General features: G+C 54.2%; 2 non-coding genes and 1 pseudogene across 2 annotated transcripts; all 3 read right to left on the bottom strand.

Annotated features, from left to right (window-relative positions):
* Positions 1-1,385: 1,385 nt before the first annotated feature.
* On the bottom strand, positions 1,386-1,577 carry LOC142791517 (U2 spliceosomal RNA). The gene has a single exon (XR_012890263.1). It is a non-coding gene; the product is annotated as a U2 spliceosomal RNA (small nuclear RNA).
* A 2,342-nt stretch (positions 1,578-3,919) lies between these two features.
* Positions 3,920-4,111, bottom strand: LOC142791516 (U2 spliceosomal RNA). The gene has a single exon (XR_012890262.1). It is a non-coding gene; the product is annotated as a U2 spliceosomal RNA (small nuclear RNA).
* A 2,342-nt stretch (positions 4,112-6,453) lies between these two features.
* Positions 6,454-6,628, bottom strand: LOC142791467 (U2 spliceosomal RNA; annotated as a pseudogene).
* Positions 6,629-12,856: the final 6,228 nt, after the last annotated feature.

Raw genomic sequence — 12,856 nt, 5'->3', positions numbered from 1 at the left:
GAAGACTCGCGACAGACGGTCTTCGGGAGACACGGGTGGTTGCACAAATGCGACCGTGCGTCAACGTGCAGCCATATTCGTGGATTATTTCGCCCCATTACGATAGCTTCGTCACTGCGCTCGCTGGTGTTGCTTGTTTTTGTTGACCTTCACTTGTGGCTCACACCCACTGTGGGGGATTGGCTGGTTTGTTGTTCTGCTTCTTCGACTTCTACATACTCGGCTTAGTGAAGCTGTGAGGAGTGACGAGTGGGTACGGAGGCAAAGCGCGCCCGGGGCGTGATCTCACGCGTCCTGGGGTCCACGTCGCTTCAGGTACGTGCGTGGTGCGTCCGTACGTCTAGTGCGCAATTTCCTTGGAACTTCCAGCAACTGGCAATTCCATTGAGGTGAGCGTGCGAGGATGTTCGTTGTAATTAACGAGAGCCAACGGTGGATGAGCTGGTATGAGATGGTGTTCAGAAATGAAGTGTTTGATCAACAAGGCGATGCCCGCCGTGGTGGTCTGATGGCCGTAAGGTACTCGGCTGCTGACCCGCAGGTGGTGGGATCGAATCCCGGCCGCGGCGGCTGCATTTCCCTGTGCTCAGATTAGGGTGCACGTGAAAGAACCCCAGGTGGTCGAAATTTTCCCATAATCATATGGTGGTTTTGGGACGTCAAACCCCAAAGGTCAGTGGACATAGGAAAAGCACATCGGGGCTTTGCCGCTCCACCGTACAGCAGGTGTGTGCGGAGTGGGTCCTGTGGCGTTCTTTGCGATTTTAATTTGTGATGGGGAATAGTGTAGATGCGTAGACGTGGCGAGAGCACGCGTCTTCAGGTTCAGACGCCGCGTGAAGATGTGAAATAAAAATGCCTTCGCTTGCCACTGCAACTGTAAACAGAAACACCAACCAAACCCCATTTTCTAGAGGCTTTTTTATTTTTCGTTGCGAAACGGGTGAATTCGAAAAGCGGAAATAGCTTGGCACATACATACACACTTCTACACACATACATACATACACATCGCACATGCATACACATCGTATACACACTTCTAGCTTTCCTCCGAAACAGTAATGATAATTTCCTCAATAGTTTTATTAATATGAGTAGGAATGTTAAAAAAAATAAGAAACTTGAGTATGTACGTGTGAACATAACAAAATAAAAGAGACCCTCCATATATGAAATACACACGGAAACATTTATTTTCCCAGAGCAATCGTAAGTGTAAACACAGCTAGCGCACTCCCTGCACGCGAATACCGCGTCAGCCGGGGCGGCGTGCCGCCACCGTCTCGGACACTCGACGCACCCACGCCGTTTACCCCGGTATCATGGGTAAATCCGAACACTCCTTCTATCATTGAATTTATTGTCGAACTCACCCCGCAGGGGGTGAGTGGGCCGATCCCGGAGGTAGTGCAATACCGGGCCAACCCGTGGCGGAGGTGAAGCAAGCTTCAAGCACTCCGCCGCATCACAAAAATAAGTTTAATATCTTGGATCCAAATAGGATCCGTATCAGATATTAAGCTGATAAGAACAGATACTACACTTTGATCTTAGCCAAAAGGCCGAGAAGCGATGCAATTCATTAGCACGTAATTAAAATCCATTCTTTCACACCTCGTACTTAGTTCTGGCCAAAAGCCGGGCAAACAGTAGCAAAGCAATTCCGACGTCCACCCATGCACAACCAGCATTGTGCACCGACAGCGGCAGCGCTGGCTTCACGGCATTGCTTTTATCCCCAGTCCGCTTGAAGTTTCTAGTTTCGCTTACAAACATGTTAAAACTGAAACCTTCTTTTTCCCAGAGGTCGAAGCCACGCGTGCTTGCTTGCATGCGTACTCTCTATGCGCCCATGACGTCACACCAAATGCTTGCCGGCGAACATTATCAGGCATGTCGCGAGAGATGCTACAGCACTTGTTTTAAAAACTGATGCATAGTGTACATGTCCAACTCGAGCACCAAAGTCTGGAAGGAAAAAAAAAAAAAAAATGATTGTGCAAAATGTGAATACGTCACCCATCCAACATGGCTTCTACGCCGGCTGCCCAAGCAACGCCTCTGCAACGACGCCCACAATCATCGGCAAAAAGGTGAAAAGGTGGTGCCTTTGGCTGCTTCAGCACGCTCAACATATGCCTTGCAAGTTCCGACGTGTCGGAACACCGCACCGAGGTCGACGAAGGTCCTGCCGTGAAAGGCAGACCCGGGAATGCGTGCGAAACGTCTACCGCGTGGGTTGGTTGTGAAGCCGGTGAATGAAGGATCATGTGGCAGAGGGTGACGGAACGTGAGTGTGCGACTTGCCGCTGCGATGTCGTTCAAGCGTTCAACGGGCCGGCAGGTTCTGTCTGTCGTGGTCGAAAACGTCCGAGTTTTGCTGATTCCGAGGGGTAGGAGTGCTATGGTGGCGTGTACGAGGCGCTGGTGCGGCGCTCCGTCGATCGTGCCGGACGGACATGAGGCGGCCGAAGGCGGTCGTCAAGTGGTCGCGGAAATCAGTGGAGAAGTACTCGCCTGCGCTTTTCGTCGAAGACTCGCGACAGACGGTCTTCGGGAGACACGGGTGGTTGCACAAATGCGACCGTGCGTCAACGTGCAGCCATATTCGTGGATTATTTCGCCCCATTACGATAGCTTCGTCACTGCGCTCGCTGGTGTTGCTTGTTTTTGTTGACCTTCACTTGTGGCTCACACCCACTGTGGGGGATTGGCTGGTTTGTTGTTCTGCTTCTTCGACTTCTACATACTCGGCTTAGTGAAGCTGTGAGGAGTGACGAGTGGGTACGGAGGCAAAGCGCGCCCGGGGCGTGATCTCACGCGTCCTGGGGTCCACGTCGCTTCAGGTACGTGCGTGGTGCGTCCGTACGTCTAGTGCGCAATTTCCTTGGAACTTCCAGCAACTGGCAATTCCATTGAGGTGAGCGTGCGAGGATGTTCGTTGTAATTAACGAGAGCCAACGGTGGATGAGCTGGTATGAGATGGTGTTCAGAAATGAAGTGTTTGATCAACAAGGCGATGCCCGCCGTGGTGGTCTGATGGCCGTAAGGTACTCGGCTGCTGACCCGCAGGTGGTGGGATCGAATCCCGGCCGCGGCGGCTGCATTTCCCTGTGCTCAGATTAGGGTGCACGTGAAAGAACCCCAGGTGGTCGAAATTTTCCCATAATCATATGGTGGTTTTGGGACGTCAAACCCCAAAGGTCAGTGGACATAGGAAAAGCACATCGGGGCTTTGCCGCTCCACCGTACAGCAGGTGTGTGCGGAGTGGGTCCTGTGGCGTTCTTTGCGATTTTAATTTGTGATGGGGAATAGTGTAGATGCGTAGACGTGGCGAGAGCACGCGTCTTCAGGTTCAGACGCCGCGTGAAGATGTGAAATAAAAATGCCTTCGCTTGCCACTGCAACTGTAAACAGAAACACCAACCAAACCCCATTTTCTAGAGGCTTTTTTATTTTTCGTTGCGAAACGGGTGAATTCGAAAAGCGGAAATAGCTTGGCACATACATACACACTTCTACACACATACATACATACACATCGCACATGCATACACATCGTATACACACTTCTAGCTTTCCTCCGAAACAGTAATGATAATTTCCTCAATAGTTTTATTAATATGAGTAGGAATGTTAAAAAAAATAAGAAACTTGAGTATGTACGTGTGAACATAACAAAATAAAAGAGACCCTCCATATATGAAATACACACGGAAACATTTATTTTCCCAGAGCAATCGTAAGTGTAAACACAGCTAGCGCACTCCCTGCACGCGAATACCGCGTCAGCCGGGGCGGCGTGCCGCCACCGTCTCGGACACTCGACGCACCCACGCCGTTTACCCCGGTATCATGGGTAAATCCGAACACTCCTTCTATCATTGAATTTATTGTCGAACTCACCCCGCAGGGGGTGAGTGGGCCGATCCCGGAGGTAGTGCAATACCGGGCCAACCCGTGGCGGAGGTGAAGCAAGCTTCAAGCACTCCGCCGCATCACAAAAATAAGTTTAATATCTTGGATCCAAATAGGATCCGTATCAGATATTAAGCTGATAAGAACAGATACTACACTTTGATCTTAGCCAAAAGGCCGAGAAGCGATGCAATTCATTAGCACGTAATTAAAATCCATTCTTTCACACCTCGTACTTAGTTCTGGCCAAAAGCCGGGCAAACAGTAGCAAAGCAATTCCGACGTCCACCCATGCACAACCAGCATTGTGCACCGACAGCGGCAGCGCTGGCTTCACGGCATTGCTTTTATCCCCAGTCCGCTTGAAGTTTCTAGTTTCGCTTACAAACATGTTAAAACTGAAACCTTCTTTTTCCCAGAGGTCGAAGCCACGCGTGCTTGCTTGCATGCGTACTCTCTATGCGCCCATGACGTCACACCAAATGCTTGCCGGCGAACATTATCAGGCATGTCGCGAGAGATGCTACAGCACTTGTTTTAAAAACTGATGCATAGTGTACATGTCCAACTCGAGCACCAAAGTCTGGAAGGAAAAAAAAAAAAAAAATGATTGTGCAAAATGTGAATACGTCACCCATCCAACATGGCTTCTACGCCGGCTGCCCAAGCAACGCCTCTGCAACGACGCCCACAATCATCGGCAAAAAGGTGAAAAGGTGGTGCCTTTGGCTGCTTCAGCACGCTCAACATATGCCTTGCAAGTTCCGACGTGTCGGAACACCGCACCGAGGTCGACGAAGGTCCTGCCGTGAAAGGCAGACCCGGGAATGCGTGCGAAACGTCTACCGCGTGGGTTGGTTGTGAAGCCGGTGAATGAAGGATCATGTGGCAGAGGGTGACGGAACGTGAGTGTGCGACTTGCCGCTGCGATGTCGTTCAAGCGTTCAACGGGCCGGCAGGTTCTGTCTGTCGTGGTCGAAAACGTCCGAGTTTTGCTGATTCCGAGGGGTAGGAGTGCTATGGTGGCGTGTACGAGGCGCTGGTGCGGCGCTCCGTCGATCGTGCCGGACGGACATGAGGCGGCCGAAGGCGGTCGTCAAGTGGTCGCGGAAATCAGTGGAGAAGTACTCGCCTGCGCTTTTCGTCGAAGACTCGCGACAGACGGTCTTCGGGAGACACGGGTGGTTGCACAAATGCGACCGTGCGTCAACGTGCAGCCATATTCGTGGATTATTTCGCCCCATTACGATAGCTTCGTCACTGCGCTCGCTGGTGTTGCTTGTTTTTGTTGACCTTCACTTGTGGCTCACACCCACTGTGGGGGATTGGCTGGTTTGTTGTTCTGCTTCTTCGACTTCTACATACTCGGCTTAGTGAAGCTGTGAGGAGTGACGAGTGGGTACGGAGGCAAAGCGCGCCCGGGGCGTGATCTCACGCGTCCTGGGGTCCACGTCGCTTCAGGTACGTGCGTGGTGCGTCCGTACGTCTAGTGCGCAATTTCCTTGGAACTTCCAGCAACTGGCAATTCCATTGAGGTGAGCGTGCGAGGATGTTCGTTGTAATTAACGAGAGCCAACGGTGGATGAGCTGGTATGAGATGGTGTTCAGAAATGAAGTGTTTGATCAACAAGGCGATGCCCGCCGTGGTGGTCTGATGGCCGTAAGGTACTCGGCTGCTGACCCGCAGGTGGTGGGATCGAATCCCGGCCGCGGCGGCTGCATTTCCCTGTGCTCAGATTAGGGTGCACGTGAAAGAACCCCAGGTGGTCGAAATTTTCCCATAATCATATGGTGGTTTTGGGACGTCAAACCCCAAAGGTCAGTGGACATAGGAAAAGCACATCGGGGCTTTGCCGCTCCACCGTACAGCAGGTGTGTGCGGAGTGGGTCCTGTGGCGTTCTTTGCGATTTTAATTTGTGATGGGGAATAGTGTAGATGCGTAGACGTGGCGAGAGCACGCGTCTTCAGGTTCAGACGCCGCGTGAAGATGTGAAATAAAAATGCCTTCGCTTGCCACTGCAACTGTAAACAGAAACACCAACCAAACCCCATTTTCTAGAGGCTTTTTTATTTTTCGTTGCGAAACGGGTGAATTCGAAAAGCGGAAATAGCTTGGCACATACATACACACTTCTACACACATACATACATACACATCGCACATGCATACACATCGTATACACACTTCTAGCTTTCCTCCGAAACAGTAATGATAATTTCCTCAATAGTTTTATTAATATGAGTAGGAATGTTAAAAAAAATAAGAAACTTGAGTATGTACGTGTGAACATAACAAAATAAAAGAGACCCTCCATATATGAAATACACACGGAAACATTTATTTTCCCAGAGCAATCGTAAGTGTAAACACAGCTAGCGCACTCCCTGCACGCGAATACCGCGTCAGCCGGGGCGGCGTGCCGCCACCGTCTCGGACACTCGACGCACCCACGCCGTTTACCCCGGTATCATGGGTAAATCCGAACACTCCTTCTATCATTGAATTTATTGTCGAACTCACCCCGCAGGGGGTGAGTGGGCCGATCCCGGAGGTAGTGCAATACCGGGCCAACCCGTGGCGGAGGTGAAGCAAGCTTCAAGCACTCCGCCGCATCACAAAAATAAGTTTAATATCTTGGATCCAAATAGGATCCGTATCAGATATTAAGCTGATAAGAACAGATACTACATCAAAGAGAAGTTTATTCACTTCCAACTGAGTAAACAATCACATCATTATACGTACACAATACGCAGCCATATTTTGGCCGGATACAGTTCAAAAGGGGCGTAAATAAATACACATTCATTGACGTAAGAGACAAAACGCTTGATGAACTATATACACTATGTACAAACTTGCTATGCGCACATGCTTCTGTACGCCTGAATAAGCACTACACACACCACATATATACATGAATGGAACACACTAAGATATTTACATATTTACAGCGTTGCTTTCCCTTAGCTCTTGTAACAAAGAATTGAGGAAGAAAAGGAGGGGGGGGGGGGGTTAATGGCTTATCAGGGGGGCGTGAAGCTTGCCCTCTCTTACAAAAAAGAATTTGGTATGCCAGCGTCGGAGGAAGCACTCCTCGCCGCTGGCCTCGAGTTCGCCCGATAGGTGAGCCCATAACAGCCGCCTTATGCGCGAGACGGTCGGGAACGCGGCTCGCACAGGCTTCCTGCGCGCCTCTGCTAATGAGCGCCTTTGCCAGATAGCCAGCAATGTGTAAACAAGCACCAGTTGGGCAAAGGCACCCTTGTTGCGCTTGTGGTAAGGAGGGGGCCGGATACCAAAGGAATGGGCTACCATCCGCCACACGGGTTTCACCGAGATACACTGAAAAAGCGCGTGATCCTGCGTTTCCACTGCGCGGCAGTTAGGGCAGCGTGCATCTGGGACAATTCCAAATTTGTTGAGGCGTTCTCTGGTGGGGAGCACAGCCCAGGCCTTTTTCACCAGAAAGTCGTGTGCATCACGGGGGGTGCCGCAGCGAAGCGAGTTCAGTTCGCGCCTCGCGCGCTCAGCGCGTTTCCGGTCCGAGTCGCTCAACTGTTCCAGCGTGATAGCTTCGACGATGCGCGCTGGCGGGTCCTCGTCCACGTCGCCGTCAGGCACTTCTTTTTGCAACATGCGCCACGTCGCAGATGCCGTTTTATAGAAGGGCGCAGGCTCCTCCGCAAAGGGTCCGGTGTGACGGCCTGCATCCAACCAGTCATGCCTCACTCCGCTCCAGTACAGTAGTAAGTTGCGACCCAAGTAATCGCTCGCGCGCACGAGCATGCGGGCGGTTTTCAGGGCCAGGACCCTACTTACGGTCAGAACATGCGGGAGACCGAGACCCCCTTCAGACGTTGCCAGTTGCAGCATGTTTTGTTTCACCGGTGGCGGTTTCCCGTCCCACATGTATGCGTTTATGAGCTTAGACAGCTGGCTTACTGCTCTTGCGGGCATCACCGCCACTCGGCTCGCATGCGAGGCTAGGGCGCAAATGCTTGTCTTGACCGCTACGGCTTTCTCTCTAAGCGTCAGGCCTCGCAGGTCTGCGCGCTCTGACACTTGTTCAGCCCTTTCGAGGACTCGGGACCACGTCGAGGCCGCAACTCCTTCACAGGAAAAGTATATACCAAGGACCTTCACTGTGCTCACCGCCTCGTAGTTGCCGATCGCGTGCGCCGGGAAATGGCCGAATAGGAGTGCCTTGCACTTTCCCTCGTTCAACTGCGCTCCTGATGCGAGGGCGTAGGATGCAAAGACCTGGCGAAAACGGTCGAGGCTACTAGGGTCCCTGACAAAAAGGGAGATGTCGTCGGCGTACGCGAGCACTTTCAAGTCCGCTGATCCTGTGAGGGGGAGGCCTCGGATGTGCGCATCGCTGGCAAGAGACGAGAGTAGCGGCTCTATCGAGAGTACAAAGAGGGTCGGGCCGAGTGGGCACCCCTGCCTTATCCCTCTTGTGTATTGGAAGGTAGCTGTCGTGGAGCCATTTACCACTACGTGGCATCTGAGATCAGAGTACAGGAGCTCGATCACTTGTACAAAACCTGGCGGGAGGCCGAACTCTCGAAGCGTTTCGAACAGGTAAGTGTGCCTAACTCTGTCGAAAGCTTTTGCTTGATCGAGGGAAAGAAAGGCTCCCGTGACTCTTTTCTCAGATGCGTATTGAAAGACGTCTCTTGTGACAGTCAGATTGGCAAACATTGACCTGCCCGGGACTGCGCAGGCCTGATGCGGACCAATGATGTCTGGCAAAAAGGACTTAAGCCGACTGTTTAGAATTGAAGCGACGATCTTATAATCGACGTTGAGCAGCGTGATTGGACGCCACGACGACGGCGTGTTCCGCGGTGCACCCTCTTTCAGAATAAGGACTACGCGCCCCATGCCAAAAGAGGCAGGTTTCGCGTGTCCTTCAAGGACCGTGTTGACGACTGCCAGGAGCGGTTCCTTCAGGGTCTCAAAAAAAGTGGCATAGAAGCCCGCGGTGAGGCCGTCCGCGCCGGGGGCCGAGTTCGGTGGCATTTGCTCGATCGCGGCCCTCAACTCCTCTAACGTGGCTGCGCCACACATGGTCGAGCCCTGATCTTCTTCCAGGCACTTTAGGGATTTGTACAACTCCGACAGGCACGCTGGCACCGAGAGGGTCGTCGTGGGGTCCGGCTCGCGGAACGCTGACTCAAAGTGCTGCAAGAAAGTCGCCTCGATCTCGGTCGGGTCCTTCGTGAGCGTACCGTCGGGGCGCATGACTTCCACTATGCGTACCGAGCCGTTTCCGCGTACTTCGCGCGGGGCGGCCTCTGACTGTTCATCGGAGGCGGCCCGAGTCGCACATCTTTCGCCGTTAGCCGCCCGAAGTAGTCTTTCGTACTGCACCTTAAGGGAGGAGAGGTAATCTCGTGTACAGGTGGTGAGGATGTCCGCACTCTGAATGATACGCATTCTGCGCAGTATCTCATTCATCTCGGACGTCATGCGCTTTCTTCTTTCACTACCTTCTTCTTGGAGAAGAGCCTTCCATGCCGCCTTGAGGTCGTCCCAGGTAGTCGGTGTTATGCGGGAGGTCGCTCTGATCGAGGCCTCTATGCGTGCCTGGATCTGTGGAACGGACACTGGATCCTTCAGTAGTGCCGAATCCAGGCGCCACGACATATCATTCGATTTGGGGCCAGGCTTTGCACGGACTGTGGTTAACAGTGGCGCGTGGTCAGAGAGACGAGTCAAAGCAGATGGTAGCGGGAGCACCTCACACGCTGCTAGGGAGGGCAGTAGGAACTCTGGTAAGTAGGCACGGTCGAGCCGGCTAGCGGTGGCCTTTGACACTCGGGTGGGGCCGAAATCGTCGTCGTGGAGGACGACCCATGCGTCGGAAAGTCGCAGGCAGCGGAGCACCCTGATGAGTTCTTTTGCGTGGTAGGCTGAGCCACCGCGACCCGGTCCCCGGATATCCCTCGTAGCGTCTACCACACAGTTGAAGTCTCCCAGGACCACATGCGGGAGGGGGGCTAGCAGGAACTCTCCAAGCTCCCTGAAGAAGGGATTGGTCTCCGATCTCGTGACAGGCGCGTACACGTTGACGAACCGGACTTTCTGCCCATCGATGAAAATATCGACTATCAACGTGCGGCCATCGGCCCCGAACGCGCAATGAGCCTTTTGTCTAAACCTCCCGGAGACAAAGACGACCCCGACCCCGCAGGACTTAGCCCTCGTCAAGGAAAAAAAAGCTTCGACCTGGCACAGGCTACGGAAGTGCGCGACGTCGAGGGGGGAACGGAAATTCGCCTCCTGGACGAACAGCAGGTCAATATCTTGGGAGCGGGCAAACGAAATGACCGCGGTTTGCTTCGTTTTGTCGCGGAGTCCGCGCACATTCCAGGTAGCGAAGCGGAGTTGGTCAGTCATTCGAGGGAACTAGAGGGCGAGCGGGGGGGGGGGGGGGGGGGGGGGGGCATCAGTGTGCGGGAGGTGGAGCGCTCAGCGAGGGGGGAACAGCAAACGGCGCGCTCGCCTGTGCTGCCATCTGTGGCTAGGTAAACAAAACGCCTCGCTGGCTTTACGCCTGCGCTGCCATCTGTTGCGAGGTAATCAAAACGCCTCGCTGGCTTTAGGGGGCGGTTCCCCTTTGCCGGCGGTGCTCTGGGCTAGCTTCTGCGTCTTCGCCCTCGGGGGGGCGTCACTGTCACTGCTCCTGGCGTCCGGCCCGGTTCGCCGCTGCCGCGCCTCTCTGCTTGTGGCTCTCCCCCTCGGATCCTTCTTATCATCCTCTCCTTGCCGTCGGCGCGAGCGAGAGCGTGCCCGCTCATCACGGCCTGGCGCTGGCTGTGACGCAAGCGGGTCCGGTTTACGACTCAAGTGGGGCGGCGCGTGATCAAGGGGGAGCCGGGAGGTGGGCGGCAGGTTTGATTGAGCGCCGTGGCGGTGGCGGTCATCCGGAAGCTCGTAGTACCCGCGGCTCACGATGGGCAGGTCGTCTCGTGTGGGGTCTTTAATGCCGTCATCTAAGTCCTGAGCGGACACTGGGGCGAGCATATTCACCGGCGCTTTTGAGATGGAGAGGGGAAGCTCATCCCTGTCAGTTGTTGCGGCAGTGTCTGAAGTGCTGTGACAGCCATCCTGGCCCGACAGGGGGGCGGACGGTGTAGAAGGAGCCGAGGGTGTCGAGACGGTTTCGAGGTCACTCGACTCTGTTTCTGATGACGTGGCGGCGGTGTCGTCATTCCTCTCGGGCCTCTCTTCCTCGTTGGCGGGTGAATTTGTCACAGGGACACTTGCGAGCAAGCTACTGTCCGTATCATGGTCTCGGCTGGGGGAAGCTGTCGGCGGCGTGCGAGCCGCGGTCCTGGGCGTCAAGACTTGCATGCGCGAGTGGAGTACGCCTGGCCTGGGTGCTGAGGGGCCGCTCGACTGCGCTAAGTTCGGCTCAAGGTTTGTCACTGAGGGGAAACCGCGTGCGGCGGACGCGTAGGTGCGCCTCCTAAAACAATCTCTCGTCCCGTGTTGCCCCCCACAACGCTTGCATTCGGCTGAGCAGCCCTCAGTGTCGTGCCCGAAAATTCCACATCGTTTGCAGTAAGGTGCGGAGCACGCGGTCGCCATATGGCCCACCTCGCTGCATCGTGCGCACACCCGCCTCATGCCTCGGTATTCGAACATGACACGGTGCCCCGCAATGGTCGCAAAGTTGGGCACCGGTTTGCTCATTTCGATTTTAACGACCCTGACGCCGTTTAACTTATTTTGACGGGAGGCCACAGTAGCAAACGAAATGCCCCGCACCTTACCATACTGCGCCAGGGCGTTGCCAAGTATCTCGTCGGGCATATAGGCTGGGTACCGGTAGGCGTTTACATACGTGACCGGCGGCCCTACGGCCTCAACCGGTACGCTTATGCCATTCACCCGGAAACCCTCAGCCACCATTAACTTAGTTGCCTGACTGGCGTTACGGGTGCATACGAGAAACTTGGCACCGCCCATATGCTGCAACACGAACACACTATCATCGCCTGCAACTACTTCGACTGCATCGATCAAGTCATCAAGAGAAACGTCGCCATCCGGCGCCGTAAACAGGAAACAGTTTTCTCTCACAGGTAAATCGGATGTGGCCGCCATTCTGAGGGCGTTGTCGCCGGTGGAAGGGGGCGTGACTGGTGGAAACTTGTGTCGTGCAGGCGCGCTGCACACTGGTAGTAGCGGCTCAGCCGAGGCGGGCGCCGCGCAGGATCAGGAGGCGGCCGGTAGGCAGCAGGGGGGCTCCGGGACGGCGGGCGTGGACCGGGGACCTTGCTCCTTCCGGCATGGAACAGGCGGGCACCGGGCGGGAAGGCCCGAAACCCAGGGGCAGCGGTCGCACGTCGGAGACGGCAACGCCACGCAGGCTATTCTTGGAGGCTTGAACCCCGGGGATGACGTCAGCGTGACGTGACCCCGGGTCCGACGTAGTGACTCGCGCGAGGCAACTGCTTACACGACCCTTGATCTTAGCCAAAAGGCCGAGAAGCGATGCAATTCATTAGCACGTAATTAAAATCCATTCTTTCACACCTCGTACTTAGTTCTGGCCAAAAGCCGGGCAAACAGTAGCAAAGCAATTCCGACGTCCACCCATGCACAACCAGCATTGTGCACCGACAGCGGCAGCGCTGGCTTCACGGCATTGCTTTTATCCCCAGTCCGCTTGAAGTTTCTAGTTTCGCTTACAAACATGTTAAAACTGAAACCTTCTTTTTCCCAGAGGTCGAAGCCACGCGTGCTTGCTTGCATGCGTACTCTCTATGCGCCCATGACGTCACACCAAATGCTTGCCGGCGAACATTATCAGGCATGTCGCGAGAGATGCTACAGCACTTGTTTTAAAAACTGATGCATAGTGTACATGTCCAACTCGAGCACCAAAGTCTGGAAGGAAAAAAAAAAAAAAAAT

This window comes from Rhipicephalus microplus, unplaced genomic scaffold, assembly GCF_043290135.1.
Source record: "Rhipicephalus microplus isolate Deutch F79 unplaced genomic scaffold, USDA_Rmic scaffold_168, whole genome shotgun sequence".
Classification (NCBI taxonomy): Eukaryota; Metazoa; Arthropoda; class Arachnida; order Ixodida; family Ixodidae; genus Rhipicephalus; species Rhipicephalus microplus.
Note: the sequence above shows the minus strand (reverse complement) of the source record. Positions and strands in the feature narration are given on the sequence as shown.